Here is a 15,482-nt window from a genome sequence, read left to right as displayed (position 1 = left end):
CGCAAGGAGTGCCCTGCACACAGGGGTGTCCCCGTCCTAGGGGAGCCCCATGCACAAGGAGTGCGCCCCATAAGGAGAGCTGCCCAGCGCAAAAGAAAATACAGCCTGCTCAGGAATGGTGCTGCACACACAGAGAGCTGACACACAAGACTGTGCAACAAAGAGAAACACAGATTTCCGTGCTGCTGACAACAACAGAAGCAGACAAAGGAGACGGGCAAATAGACACAGAGAATAGACAAGGGGGAAAAGGGGTGAGAAATAAATAAATAAATAAATAAATCTTTTTTTAAAATGATGGGGTGAGGGAGTGGGGTGTGGGTTATATGGGAACCTCTTATTTTTTTTTAATGTAATGTTCTATGTGATCTATTAACTTTAACAAAAAATAAAAAATTTAAAAATTTTTTAAAAAGTGATACAGGGTCTATCTGGTGTTCTTGGACATTCTCTTTTGGAGCTCAACTGCTGAAGCCAACATCAACTGTCTTCCATGTAAGTGAATGCGCCTTCGGATTCTAGCTCCCAGCCTTTGAGGCAGCTGCCCCAGCTGCTATGCAGCAGTGACCAATCATTGGGCCTGAGCCCTGCGGCATTACAGATTCATGAGCAAAATAAATGTAACTATTTAAGCCACTAGGGGAAAAAAAGCAAGCAAGCATAGGGTATTCCCCTACAGCCCACCTCCTTCCCCTCTCACATTTTCTCCTATTAATAACATCTTACATTTGTGTGGGTTATTTTTAAAATTTTATATTTAGACTTCTATTCTGACTTTAAAATGTTATACAGTATCTATCAACTCTCCAGTATAAATTATTCCTCTTTCTACCTTCATTTCCTTTCTCTATTGTTGTCTTTTTTTTTTTTTCCTTCTGGTAAACACCTTAATAACTTTAGTAAAATACTAGGCATGTTTTTGCAGGCATTATCTACTGAATTCATCTTAAAAAGACAAAGAAATTAGCACTTTACACTTCCTCCATCTTCCTCCCATTGTGTATATGTTGTCTTCTTTTTCTTTTTCTTTATTTTTGTTACCATATTCCTATAGTTATTTAGTCTTCATTCTAAATTTGAATAAATTCAACACTTAAGGGACAATCTTTTTAACACAATGTCTTCCTTAATTTTCTTAGTTGGAGTGATTCTGACATTGAGTTTTGGTTTTGCCCAAGGGCTCATGAATTGTATAAACCATGGTATTTTTTGTGTGTGTGTGTGAGAATTTCTACCTGTTTATATTAGGGCTTGAAATTTTTTGGAATTTGTAGGGAATGATATTCTTAGTGGTACCTTCTTCTTTCCCTCAAAACTTTGCAGACATGGCTCCTTTTTGGGGGGAGGGGAAGGTTGGGGGAGAAGTATCAGTTGAACCCGGGACTGGGACCTTGTACATGGGAGGCAGGTGCTCAACATTCAGACATGGCTCCTTTTTTGACTGATGTTTAATGCTTCTGTGGACAATTCAGATCAACCTTCATAAATTACTTGTTCTATCTGTCCTGAATACCTGAATGATTCTTTCTTTTTAGGGAGTGGAGGGGGCAGTGGGGAGAGAACATATGTGAGGCAAAGTAGAGAGAGGAGAGTCTAAAGGTTTGGGCAGCCACAAATTTCTTCAAAATTCTTCCTCATCTTATCCTGTCTTTTTTTTTTCTGTAGCCTTTACCACATCCTAACATCATATCTATCTCCTTTTTTAAAATTTTTCTCCTCCCTCTTCCCACCTCCCACCCCAGAATGGGACCTCCAAGAGCAATAACTTTGTCAATTTTTTAATTTTTTAAATGAATGTAGTTTCTTTTTCACAAACATTCCCCTCCCCCAGTAACCTCCGATCTGCCTGTCCCACTAAGTTGCTATTTCTAGTTTCCTATAACTAATATATAATTTTTGTCCTTATATGTCTTGTTTATTTCACTGAGAATAATTTTTTCAAGGATAGGATCTTCCATGTTGCAGCATGTCTCATAACTTCACTATTCTCATGACCGAATAATATTCCTTTGTGAGTTTGTACCACATTTTGTTTTTCCATTCATTTGTAGATGGACACTTGGGTTGTTTCTGGCTTTGGGCTCTTGTAAATAATACTGCTGTAAACACTGATGTACAAATATCTGTTTGTGACCCTGTCTTCACTATTTTGGGGTATCTACCTAGATGTGGGATTGCCGGGTCAAATGTAATTCTATATTTAACTTTTTGAGGAACTGCCATATTGCTTTCCACAGTGTACCTTTTTACATTGCCAACAACAATGCACTAGAGTTCTGATTTCTCCACATCCTCTCCAACACTTGTTATTTTTCATTTTTTTAAATAACAGGCATCCTTGTGGGTGTGAAGTGGTATCTCACTGTAGTTTTAATTTCCTTTTCCCTAATGGCTATTGATGTTGAGCATCTTTTCATGTGTTTATTGGCCATTTTTATATCTTCTTTGGAAAAATGTCTCTTCAACTTCCTTGTCCATTTTTAAATTGGATTGTTTGTCTTTTTGTTACTTCTGGACATTAAACCATTATCTGGTATATGGTTGTCTTTTACTTTCATGATAAAGTCCTTTGATGCACAAAAGTTTTTAATTTTGATGAAGTCCCATTCATCTATTTTTTCTTTTGTTGTTCATGCTTTTGATATAAAGTCTAATAAATCATTGCCTAACAAAAGGCACTAAGCATGATTCCATATGTTCTCTTCTAAGACTTTTATAGTTTGGGTTCTTATATTTAGGTCTTAGATCTATTCTGACCTGATTTTTTGTATGGTATGAGGTAGGGGTCTAATTCATTTTTCTGCATATAGATACCCAGTTTTTCCAACACTACTTGTTAAAGAGACTTATTATTTCCCCACTGCATGTACTTAGCATCCTTGCTAAAAATCAATTGGCCATAGATAAATGGGTCTACCTCTGGACTTTTGATTCTGTTTCACTGAACTATTTGTCTCTCTTTTTGCCAGTACCACCTTTCTGTTTACTGTCACTGTGTAATACAATTTGAAATTGGGAAATGTGAGTTCTCCAAACTGTTCTTTTTTTCAACATTGTTTTGACCACTTGGGGTTTCTTAGAATTCCCTATAAACTTGAAGACTTATTTTTCGATGTCCACACACACACAAAAAAAGGCTCCTGGAATTTTAATAGGGATGCATTGTTTATATATTTCTTTGGGTAATATTACTATATTAACTGTTAATTCTTACAGTCCATTGACATGGGATGTCTTGACATCTATTTAGGTCTTCTTTAATTTCTTTCAGCAGTGTTTTGTAGTTTTCCTTTTTTTGTTTGTTTTGGGGTTTTTAAACAAAATGTTATTGAAGTATATCATTTACTACATGAACATACATAAACAATAAATGTATATAGTAAAATCTGTGCGTTTACAAAACAAACATGCATATCATTATACAAGGCTCCCATACATTTCCCCACCACCAACACCTTGTATTGTTGTAAAACATTTGTTACTAACTATGAAAGAGCATCATCAAAATATTACTACTAACTATAGCCCATGTTTTATGTTTGCTGTATTTTCCTCCCAATCCTATATTAGTATTATATATTTTTTATCATTTAAGAGAAAACATTCTCTTATTTGTCCTGTTAACCACAGTCTGTCATCCACCACTGGATTCCCTGTGTTATACAGTCCCATTCTTTGTACTGTCCATTCAAAGTCGGTATACAAGTCTTTTGTATCCTTAGTTAAATTTATTCCTAGATATTCTTTTAGATGCCATTGGAAATGAAATTGTTTTCTTAATTTCCTCTTTTGACTGGTCATTGCTAGTGACCAAAAAACAATTGTTTTTTGCATGTTACTCTTGTATTCTGCCACTGCACTGAATTCATTTATTAACTTTAATAGTTTTCTTGTGGATTCCTTTGGGTGTTCTATATATAAAAAAATGTTGTCTGCAAATATAGTTTTACTTCTTCCTTTCCAATTTGGATAGCTTTGTTTCTCTTTCTTATCTAATTGCTCTGGCAAGAACTTCTAGAACAATATTGAATAGAGTGGTAAAAGTGGGCATCCTTTTCTCACTTCTGATCTGAGGTGGGGATTACTGTAAGTCTTACACCATTGAAAAGGATGTGAGCTGTGGGGTTTTTCAAATATATTCTTTTTTGTAGTTAGGACATTTTCTTCTATTCCTACATTTCTGGGTGACTTTATCAAAAAAGTGTGCTCGATTTTATAAAATGCCTTTTAAAGATCTATTGAGATCATCTTTTTTTCCCCTTCATTCTCTTTAGGTATTGTATTACATTAATTGATTTTTTTACACTTTTTTTATTAAAGTTAATAGATCACTAATAATGCTACATTAAAAAACATTAAAGAAACAAAAAAAACATAAGAGGTTCCCATATAACCCATGCCCACCCCCCAGGCCATCATTTTTGTATATTGTATTTTTTAAGATATATACATCACAAAAAAATGTTATACATTCAAAAATATAAGAGGTTCCCGTATACCCCCACACCCCCCCACACCCCACTCCTCCCACACCAAACAACCTCCCCCATCATTGTGACACACTCATCGCACTCGGTGAACACATTTTGGAGCACTGCTGCACCACATGGTCGTTCACACTCCCCCCAGTACATTCAGTGGGTTATAGCAAGATATACGAAGCCCAGCATCTGACCCTGCAATATCACTTAGGACCACCCAAAGTCCCAAAAATGCCCCCACATCATATCTCTTCTTCCCTTTCCCTGCCCTCAGCAACTACTGTGGCCACTTTCTTCACCTCAGTGCTACAATTTCTTCCATTACTAGCTATAGTAAAACTATAGTTTTATAGTAGAATATCAGTAAGTCCACTCTAATCCATATTTTATTCCTCCATTCTGTGGGCCCTGGGATGGTGATGTCCACTCCATCTCTATATCGAGAGGGGGCTTAGATTCCACATGGATGATGGATGCAATTCTCCTGCTTACAGTTGTAGGCAGTCTTGATTCCTTGATGGGTAGTTGACCATCTTCACTTCCCTGTTAGCTGACCTGGATAAGTCTAACGAACCAGAGAGTAGGAGTTGCAACTCTGCTGAGGCTCAGGGCCCAGATGGCCCTGATTTTTGTATGGTGAACCACCCTTGCATTCCTGAGATGACTCCCACTCGGTCATGGTACATAATCTTTTTTAAATGCTGTTGAATTCTGTTTGCTAGTATTTTGTTAAGGGTTTTCTTAAAATCTATATTCACAAGGTAAATTGGTCTATACTTTTTCTCATATGATGTCCTTACCAGCCTTTGATATCAGAGTAATGCTCACCTCAAAAAAATGAATTAGGAAATATTCTGTCCTCTTGAACTCTGGAAGAGTCTGAGAAGGATTGATATTAATTCTTCTTTAAATGTTTTGTAGAATGCACCAGTGAAGCCATCTAGTCCCAGGCTTTTCTGTGGTAGAAGAATATTGATTATTGGTTCAATCTCTGCACTTGTCAGAAGTTTGTTGATGTTTTCTATTTCTTTTTGGCCAATTTTGGTCATTGATATATTTAGGAATTTTTCTATTTCTTCTATATTATCTAGGTTGTTCGTGTATAATTGTTCATAATATTCTCTTACAATCCTTTATATTTCTGTATGATTGTTAGTGATATCACTATTTTCCTTCCTGATTTTAGTTATTTGAATCTTTTCTCTTTTTTCTTTGTCAGTCTAACTAAAGGTTTGTCAATTTCATTGACTTTTTCAAAGTCACAACTTACTGTATTGTTTATTCTCTCAATTTTTTTCTAGTCTCTAGTTCATGTATGTCCAATCTAATCTTAATTTCTTCTCTTAAGTTTGAGTTTACTTTGTTCTTGTTTTTCTAGTTCCTCAAGATGTAAAGTTAGGTTATTAGTTTGAGATATTTTTAATTTAAGATAGGCATTCATAGCTATAAATTTCCTTCTGTCTCTGCCTTCATTGCATCCCATAAATTTTTATATGTTATGTCTTTATTTTCATTTGTATCTAAGTATTTTCTAATTTTCCTTGTAATTTCTTCTTTAACCCATTGGGTTTTTTTTCTTTTTCCTTTTTTTTAATTTATTGAAATATATCATTCATACATAAGCATACAAGAACAGTAAATGTAGAATAGTTGTGAACTTACAAAACAAACATATATAACATCAAACAAACATATATAACATCTCACCCTACCGCCAATAATTTGCATTGTTTTTAAGTCTATTTAACTAATGATTAAAGGGCATTGTCAAAATATTACTACTAAACTAAGTATTTTCCCCTAACCAATCCGATTATTATCTTTATATCATTTATATGTGAACATACATAAACAATAAAGTATATAGTATAAGTTGTGAACTTACAAAGCAAACATGCATAATATCATACAGGGGTCCCATACATCAACCCTCCACCAACACCGTGCATTGTCCTGAGACACTTGTTATGAACTATGAAAGAACACTGTCAAAATCTTACTACTAATCATAGTTCTTACCTTACATTTGGTGTGTTTTTCCCCCAACCCATCCTATTATTATTTTTTAAATATATTTTTTATGACAGAAGTTGTAAACTTATAAAACAATCATGCACATGTGCAGAATTCCCAAACAACAACCCTCCATCAACACACCACAATGCAGTATGTCATTTGCTACAGATAAAATAATATCATCTGATTATTGCCATGTCCATAGTGTACATTTGGCTCACATTTTCCATACTCCCTCAGTGTCAACACAGAACATCTTTTGCATAGATGCAATAATATTATATTATTACTACTAACCACAGTCCATAGGTCACTCCAGCTGTATTTTTCCCATGCTTCTCCACATTCCCAACACCCTGCAGTAGTGATATACATTTGTTCTAGCTAACAAAGGACACTCTTGCATCAGTACCATCAACCACAATTCTCATCCACCTCTTGGCTTACTGTGCTATCAAGTTCCTAGATTATTCTGAAGCATTCTGGCAATTGGCATTTATATAGCTAGACTACCATTTTCAGTCACGTCCCTATTTATAAACTAGCTGTTACTCACTGTGTTACCATCCTTAGAGTAAGGCTAATTAAAACTTCTACATATAATAAATATCAGTAGTCCACTCAGTCCTTCTCTTACCTCCATTAAGCATCCACCACCTACCATCAGGTCTTGAAGATATTTTCCAATAATTTCTTCTAGAAGTTTTATGGTTCCTGCTTTTATTTTTAGTTTTTTGATCCATTTTGAGTTAATTTTGGATAAGGTGTGAGATAGGGGACCTCTTTCCTTCTTTTAGCTATGGATGTCCAATTCTTTCAGCACCATTTGTTGAATGGATTCTTCTGCCCGAACTGTGTGAATTTGACAGGCTAGTCAAAAATCACTTGACCATACATGTGAGGGTCTGTTTCTGAACCATAAATTTGGTTCCATTGGTCTATTGTGTCTGTTTTAGGCCAGTACCATGCTGTTTTTACCACTATAGGTAGATATTATGATTTAAAATCTGGAGATGAGGGTTCACTTTTCCTTTTTATGATGTTTCTGGTTATTCAGGACTCCTTACCCTTCCAAATAAATTTAATGATTGTGTTTTCAATTTTTGCTTTAATGTTGGTAGAATTTTTATTGGGATTGGATTAAATCTGTATATTAATTTGAGTAGAATTGGCATCTTAATGATATTTAGTCTTCTAATTCATGAGCATGGAATGTTCTTCCAGTTATTTAGGATATTTCCTGAAATTCTGATCTCTTGCTTAGAAATTCTCTCAGTTTCTGTTTATCTGTGAATATCCTAATTTCACCCTCATTTTTGAAAGACAGTCTTGCTGGATATAAGATTCTTGGCTGGAAGTTTTTCTCTTGTAGTATCTTAAATATATCAGACCACTGTCTTCTTGCCTCCATGGTTTCTGGTAAGTAATCAGCACTTAATCTTATTGGATATCCCTTAAATGTTATGCATTATTTTTCTCTTGCTGCTCTCAAAATTCTCTCTTTGTCTTTGGCCTTTGACATTCTGATGAGTATGTCTTGGAGTTGGTCTATTTGGATTTTTTTGGATGGGAGTACATTGTGCTTCTTGGACAGAGATATCTGTGTCCTTCAATAGGGTTGGGAAATTTTCTACCATTATTTCTTTAAATATTCCTTCTACCTCTTTTCCATTCTCTTCTCCTTCTGGGACACCCATGACATGTATGTTTGCCCACCTTTTGCTGTCATTTTTTTCCCTGAGACCTTGTTCAATTTTTTCCATTCTTTTCTTCATCTCTTCCTTTGTATGTTCACTTTCAGAGACCATTTCTTCAAACTCACCAATCCTTTCTTCTGCCTCCTCAAATCTGTTAGTATATGATTCCAATGTTTTTTGAATTTCTTTGATTGCACCTTTCATTCCCTTAAGATCTGCTATTTTTCTATGTATGCTTTCAAATTCTTCTTTGTGCTCATCCAATGTCTTCTTAATATCCTTAATCTCTTTAGCCATCTCATTGAATATATTAAGGAGATTTGTTTGAACATCTATAATTAGTTGTCTTAACTCCTTTATGTCATCTGGAGGCTTATCTTGTTCCTTTACCTGGGCCATAGCTTCCTGTTTCTTGGTGTGGATTGTAATTTTTTGTTGGTGTCTTTGCATCTGGCTTACTGGAGTATTTTTTCTAGGTGCAGTTTTTCTCTTTAGTTTAGGGCTCCTATCATTTTTCCCTTGCTGGTTATGCAGTAGGAGCCAAACATGTAGTTGTTGCTATAAGCTGTGGAGGCTTAAGCTGCCCTCATTGCACCAAGGACCAATGAAGCTTCTTCCAACTTTCTCTTTTGCCAGGGGTAGGGACAGAGTGACAGCCAATCCATATGCAGGCCTAGACTGTAGTTGCCCAGAGAGACTGATGAAGCTTCACATCCCTTTCTCCCCTGCCTGGGGCAGGGATGCAGCTGCAGGTGTGGGAGGAAATCTATGCAGTGCAGGTCCAAGATGACCATAGTTGCCCTGGTAAACTTCTGATTTTCAATCTATACCAGCTAAAGTTCCCTACAGTTACCTGTATAGTGTGGTGCAGGGCTCCTCAGCCTCAGCCCTGCCAGAGGCAGGGCTGAAACCTAGGCTAGGGCTACAGGCTAATCTGTGTGAAAGAAACTTGTTCCTGCCAACACTGAGAGTTTCAATCAGCCTGGCTTCCCCTCAGGCTGGAGGCAGTGTCAGAATGGTGGCAACTGGCCTCTTTTTGACTTGGGCTGGTTCTCACCCCAGCTGTTCCCTGGATTATCTCTTAGACAGCCAATTCTCCCAATCAGTAACCCAAAGCAGCAGTCAACCATCTCCTTATCCCCTGTTTCTGGGAAAGGGAGCTTCCAATTCCCATCACAGAACAGCTCCTGGGGTGGCTCATGCCGCCAGAGGAGGATAATCACCAACCTCCGCAACTTGGTTGGTAATTTCTCGGAGAGGCTGGCGCAGGTCCCCGCAGCTTCCTCCCTGCTGGAGGTGGCCCTGGGGCCTGGGCTAGAGCTGCAATATGATCTGGATAGGAAGAAGCCAGTCTCCACAGCAATGGGATTCTCAGGTGGCCCCGCTTCCCTTTGTGCCAGGTGCAGAGTTAAGATGGCGGCTCCCCGCCTCTTTCTGATCTGGACAGGCTCAAACCTTAGCTGTTCTCAGGATCATACTGTAGCCCCCTGAATTTCCTCATCGTAGTTGAAATTGGTGCTCAACTGTCTCTTCCTCCCCCATTTTGGGGAAGTAGAGCTTTCAATTACAGCCGCAGAACAGGTCCCGAGGTGGCCTGTGATTCCAGTGGAGAATGGGCACTGGCCTCTGTGGCGTGGAGTGCTCTTCTTACGAGTCTTCTCTGCAGATGGGCAGTCTCCTCCTTCCACTCCCCCAAGGACATTGCAAGATGTTCTTCTGGCCTCCTGGAGCCCCCAGACAGGCACTTTGGCTAGCTCCAGAGAGCTCTGGGTATTTGCTAACTGCCCTGTAGCATGAGCTGACTCTAGGAGCTCCTTATTCCACCACCATCTTGCTGGTTCTCCTCTTTAACCCATTGGTTTTTTAGGGTATGCTGTTTAAGTTCTACATATTTATAAATTTTCCAGTTTTCCTTCTGTTTTGAATTTCTGGCTTTACTCCATTGTGGTGCAAGAGATTACTTTTTATGACTTCAATATTTTTAAATTTGTTAGGGCTTCTCTTATACCTTAACATATGATCTTTCCTAGAGGAGGATGATCTGTGTACACTTGAAAAGAATGTTTATTCTGCTGTTATTGGATGAACTGCTCTTTATTTGTCAGTTAGATTTAGTTGCTTTTCAAGTCCTTATTTCCTTATTGATTTTCTGTTTAGATGTTCTATCTATTATTGAAATTGATATTCATTCTCCAATTGGTCAAGGGGGATGCACAACTAGGATTTCTCTGTTTATTACGAAGTTTAGCCTCTATTTACATAAGTACATTTAAATTTTTGAACCATACTAAATGGTACATACTACTGCTGCTACTATAAATACTAATAACCCCTTTAATTCAGGATTACATAGGCAGGTGACAAATAAGAGCTGGATGATGCTGAGTTATAGAAGTGGCTTTGAAAGAGTATCACTCAATCATGCCTAAAACAAAAGTAAACTGTTCTATTGCTAATGGAAAACATGGGGAAAATTGCCTGTCCTTCCCAGAAGGGGTGATCTAATAGTCCTCCTTACTTGTCAAGCCTTAGGTCCCACATTCTGTCCAAGTAGACATCTCGGCAGAATGTCTTCTTGCTGAGTAAGAGGGTAAAACTCTAATACAGTCTAGATGAATTTCCCATGATAGCCATTTTATTCATCCAAGGGTCAGAGCTTCCCAAAGCCTCAAGTTGGGTTTTCCTGTACTACCCAACTCATTAGTTCACCTTCAGCTTTCTTATTAAGCCCCCTGATTCACCAAAGGTGGTCAATCCCAGAGCTACTCTTAGTCACATTCATCAGTCTTGCACATCTTCCCTGTTTCAGTTATCCACTGAGGAGGTCTTACTAACCATTAATTTATTCATGGAAATAATTGAACAATTACCTTGTGCTTATCAGTCTACAAGGCCCTGGAGCTATAATATGAAACAAGTCCATTAACCTTCCCTGACAGGGCAGACAGTCTAGAGATAGCAGAAAGATCATTAAAAGGCAATTATCAGTGTAACTAGGGGGCAGTGGAAGTGTTCCACAGGATCATGCAGCGATGGATATAGGACATGTTAAATTACACCAAAAATGTATAAAAGTCTATAGGCTAAAATGTAAACTATAATGTAAAACATAAGGTAACTGAAAATTTAGAAAATTGTACAGTCTAAAATATAAACCATAAAGTAAACCAAAATAGAACCATGTTTGAAAGCTATGTTTCACTATCTGTACAACAGCTGCAGCAAATATAACATGAACATGTAAAAGATCATTGCTGGAGAAGGGGAAAAGAGTTTAATGTTGGATATATGGGAATCCTCTGTATTGTATATGTGAATTGCTGTGATCTAAAACTTTTGTAAAGACAAAATTAAAAATTATAAAGAAAGAAAAAAGAAAGAAAGGATGGAGACACTGAGGGAGAAATGAAAGAAATTGCCTTACCACTGTACATACAGGGGAACACCTATTGCAGTGATGAAATGCAAAACGTGGAAAACAAATCTTTATAACATTTTTCATTTTTAATACTCCAATTATTTTTACTTTATTTTAGTTTTTCTAAATTAATATGTATTCTATTCTAATCTTTAAACCCATCACTATATTTCATTGTCCTACTAATTGAATTCGGTAATATATTAGGCTTCATTTTTGAAGAGAGTTTTGGACCACAAAGAGGTTCAGCTATGGCAAGGAGAAACACTGGTGTGGGGTGATTGATGGGGGACACATGGTTGGGAGGGTGATCTCCATGACATGTATATAGGGTACATAAAAATGTTTGGATATGTGATGGATATTTTCATAGTAGTTATAGTTACAAAGGATAACTGAGGGAGTGCTGAGTTCCTAGCCAGGGGAGCTCTATCACATTCCCCGGTGGAACAGCAACAATCCCCCAAGTGCAATGACAAAGACCAACAAAGAAGAATGGTCCAACAATGAGGCCTTGATACTGATGACTATGTTTAAGAGCCTGTGTGCCTGAAATATGAACTAGGCCTAGAGTTGTACGGTGCCTAAGAGTTATCTCCTGAGAGCCTCCATGTTGCTCAAATGTGGCCGCTCTTTAAGCCAGACTCAGCATATAAAAGCATTACCTTCCCCCCAGCTTGGGATGTGACTCCCGGGGATGAGCCTCCCTGGAGCCAAGAGATTACTACAAAGCACTAGCTGGTAATGTAGCTAGAAAAAGACCTTGAATAAAAGGATCAACTCAGACCAGCAGAATATCCCAAACTAACACATGTAGGATCATGTGTTAAAAACTGCTTTTTTACCTTGAATAAAAGGGGGAAATGGAAAAGATAAATGAGTTTATATGGCTAAGAGTCTTCAAAAAAGAGTCGGGAGGTCATTAGAGGGGTCTCACTTACACATGCCTCAGCAGGACCCCAGAGACAGCCAAAGTAGATACAACCTGAGGGCTACGGAGTCTCAGGTTCTATGGTCATGGCAAGTGGCTCTGGAATTCAGTGCCATGTCAGTTGGCCCTACTTTGGAATTTGTGTCCCTGAGTGTATGGAGTTGGACTCAGATGTGACCTTTCTACACATGCCTCTTCTGTCACTTTTACTGAACCTGTGGTTGGTGCTAGGGTTGGTGTATATTCAGCAGACTTGAATCTCTGGACTAGCCATATGCCAGATGGGCCCTGAGCCTCAGCAGATTTGCAACTCCTACCCTCTGGTTCATAGGACTTATCCAGGCCAGCTAACAGGGAGGTGAAGATGGTCAACCACCACACCAGGAAACTGAGAGTGCCTACAACTGCAAGCAGGAGAATTGCATCCATTATCCATGTGGAATCTAAGTCCCCCCCTCTCGATATAGAGGTGGAGTGGACATCACCATCCCAGGGTTCACAGGATGGAGGAATAAAATATGGATTAAAGTGGAGTTACTGATATTCTACTATGGAACTATTGTGACTAGTAATGGAAGAAATTGTAGCATTAATGTGAAGTAAGTGGCCATGGTAGTTGCAAGGGTCAGGGAGAGGGAAGAAGAAATGTGATGTGAGGGCATTTTCAGGACTTGGACTTGTCTTGAATGATGTTGCAGGGACAGATGCTGGACATTATATATCCTGCCATAACCCACTGGGTGGAATGGGGGAGAGTGTAAACTACAGTGTGGACTGTTATCCATGTGGTGCGGCGGTGCTCTGGGGTGAGTTCGCCAAGTGCAATGAGTGTGCCGCGGTGGTGGTGGGGGGTTGTTGATGAGGGAGGAGCGGAGCGAGGAAGGTGGGGGGTATATGAGAACCTCTTTTTTTTTAATGTAACATTAAAAAAATAAATAAAGAGATCACGGGGGGAAATTCTTTGGGTCCAAATCCAAAAAAAAAAAAAAGGCAATTATAATATGAGGTTAGAAGAACTTGACCTGGCCAAAGAATAGCTTTCTGTTACTTTTAGAATAAAGACAGTACTGCTTACTAACTATAAGGCCCCACACAGTCAGACTCTAATACCATTCCAGCTTCATTTCATACCCTACTTGTTTTCTCCATTCTGGCCATAATAACAGTCTTTGGGTTCTGTTCCGATGTCACCATCCCTAAACTTTAGGAACTGTCCATAACCCAAAATCCTTTTCACTCTTCTTTCTGCCTGGTTAACCCTTACACTTATTTCAGAGCTCAACAGAGAGTTGATTCCTTAAAAAAGACTTCCTTGGCTTCCTCTACATAATGAATATTTGCCTTCTCTACTAAACTGTAAGCTCCACGTAGACAGGGATTAATTTTTTTCTGACATCATACCTGTGTATTTAACATACTTGTTTGCCATACAATAATAGTAGACAATTGATAATTATGTTTCATGAGTAAGTTAATGAATATTGAACCTGAAAATTAAAGGAAAACAGAATTTAGAATAAGAACAAGAGGGAACAGGCATTCCTTCACCTGTTGGAGTGACTTCTCCTCTTTCTTCACTGATTTTCTCACTAAAACTGGGCAAAGTTTAAAGAGGCAGTTTCTTTCAACCTAAACTTACAGAAGCCATATGGAGAAAAATGTTGATGTTTTACTGTCACAAGAACGAATTGAGACATGATAGCCAACAGCTGCAAAGTTTGGGGGGGAGGGAAGGTGAAACTTTGCTTATGGTTGAAGCATGTCCCCATTGTGCTAGTAGCAAGTCAAAACATGGCAAGTGATTCAGATCGTGCTCAGTTTGCATTTTGTAAAGTAAAACATTATCAGCTTCTTTTCGAGGGTTTTTTTAATCTCCAGTCTCTTTGGGATCATAATTTGGGTCACAGTCTGTATCAGTGATGACTTTTGTGTGGCACATCATCAAATGGTAGTTTATGGAAAAAGAAATTATGTTACTTCAGGCTCAAAAAAAAACAAAAAACAAAAAACCACTACACAAAGTATTTCATCCTTCAGACAGGATATCTTTCCTCCCAATTGTAGGAAAATGGATGCTCTCTCTCTGTGAAGGAGTATCCTAGACATTGTGTCCTGCCCAGTCCTTCTCATAACTTTTGACATATAGCCACCTCTATGCAATCACATCGTCTTTCCAAGACCTAAAGAACTGCCTGGCCACCTGACAGAATTGGGAGAATTGATAAATTGTTATTTTAGGCCACTATAGTTTTGGGGTGGTTTGTTATACAGCAATTGATGACTGATACAAATGTCATTTGTTTTTCTATTTTTATTACATTAGCCAGAATCTCCAGAACAATGTGAATGGTGATAGCAGACAATCAGCATGTCTATCAAAGTTTTAAATATACCTACCCTTAGACTCAGAGATTTGGAATCCATTTTATAAAATGTTTTTACATGTATAAAAAGATAGGAGCACAAAGGTTAATACTTCATTATTTGTAATAAAAAGTTGGAAACAAAATAACTAGCAGATAAATCTACATATAAATACTGCACACTTTATACTTAATGATGAAACTTCAAAGTATTATCATTTAAGTCAGGAACACTGTAAGATGTCTGTTATTATCATTCAGTATTTTTCTGGAAATTCTATCCCACATAATAAAATATAAGAGTAAATGCCATCTATAAAAATTGGATGAAAGGGGGAAAATTATTATTTGCAAGTAATACAATTCCATACTTAGAAAATCCAATGCAATCAACTATTAGAAAAATTAAGAGTTCAGTAAAATGACTAGAGTTAAGATAGACTTGCAAAATAATAGCTTTCCCAAATAGCAATAACCAATTAGAAATTCCTATTTACAATAGCAGCAAAAAAGTCTAACAAGATTTTCCCCAAATTAATTATAGTGTTTACCTCTGAGAAGAGTTCTTCCACTTCC

The sequence above is a fragment of the Dasypus novemcinctus genome, chromosome 11 (genome assembly GCF_030445035.2).
Source record: "Dasypus novemcinctus isolate mDasNov1 chromosome 11, mDasNov1.1.hap2, whole genome shotgun sequence".
Classification (NCBI taxonomy): Eukaryota; Metazoa; Chordata; class Mammalia; order Cingulata; family Dasypodidae; genus Dasypus; species Dasypus novemcinctus.
Note: the sequence above shows the minus strand (reverse complement) of the source record.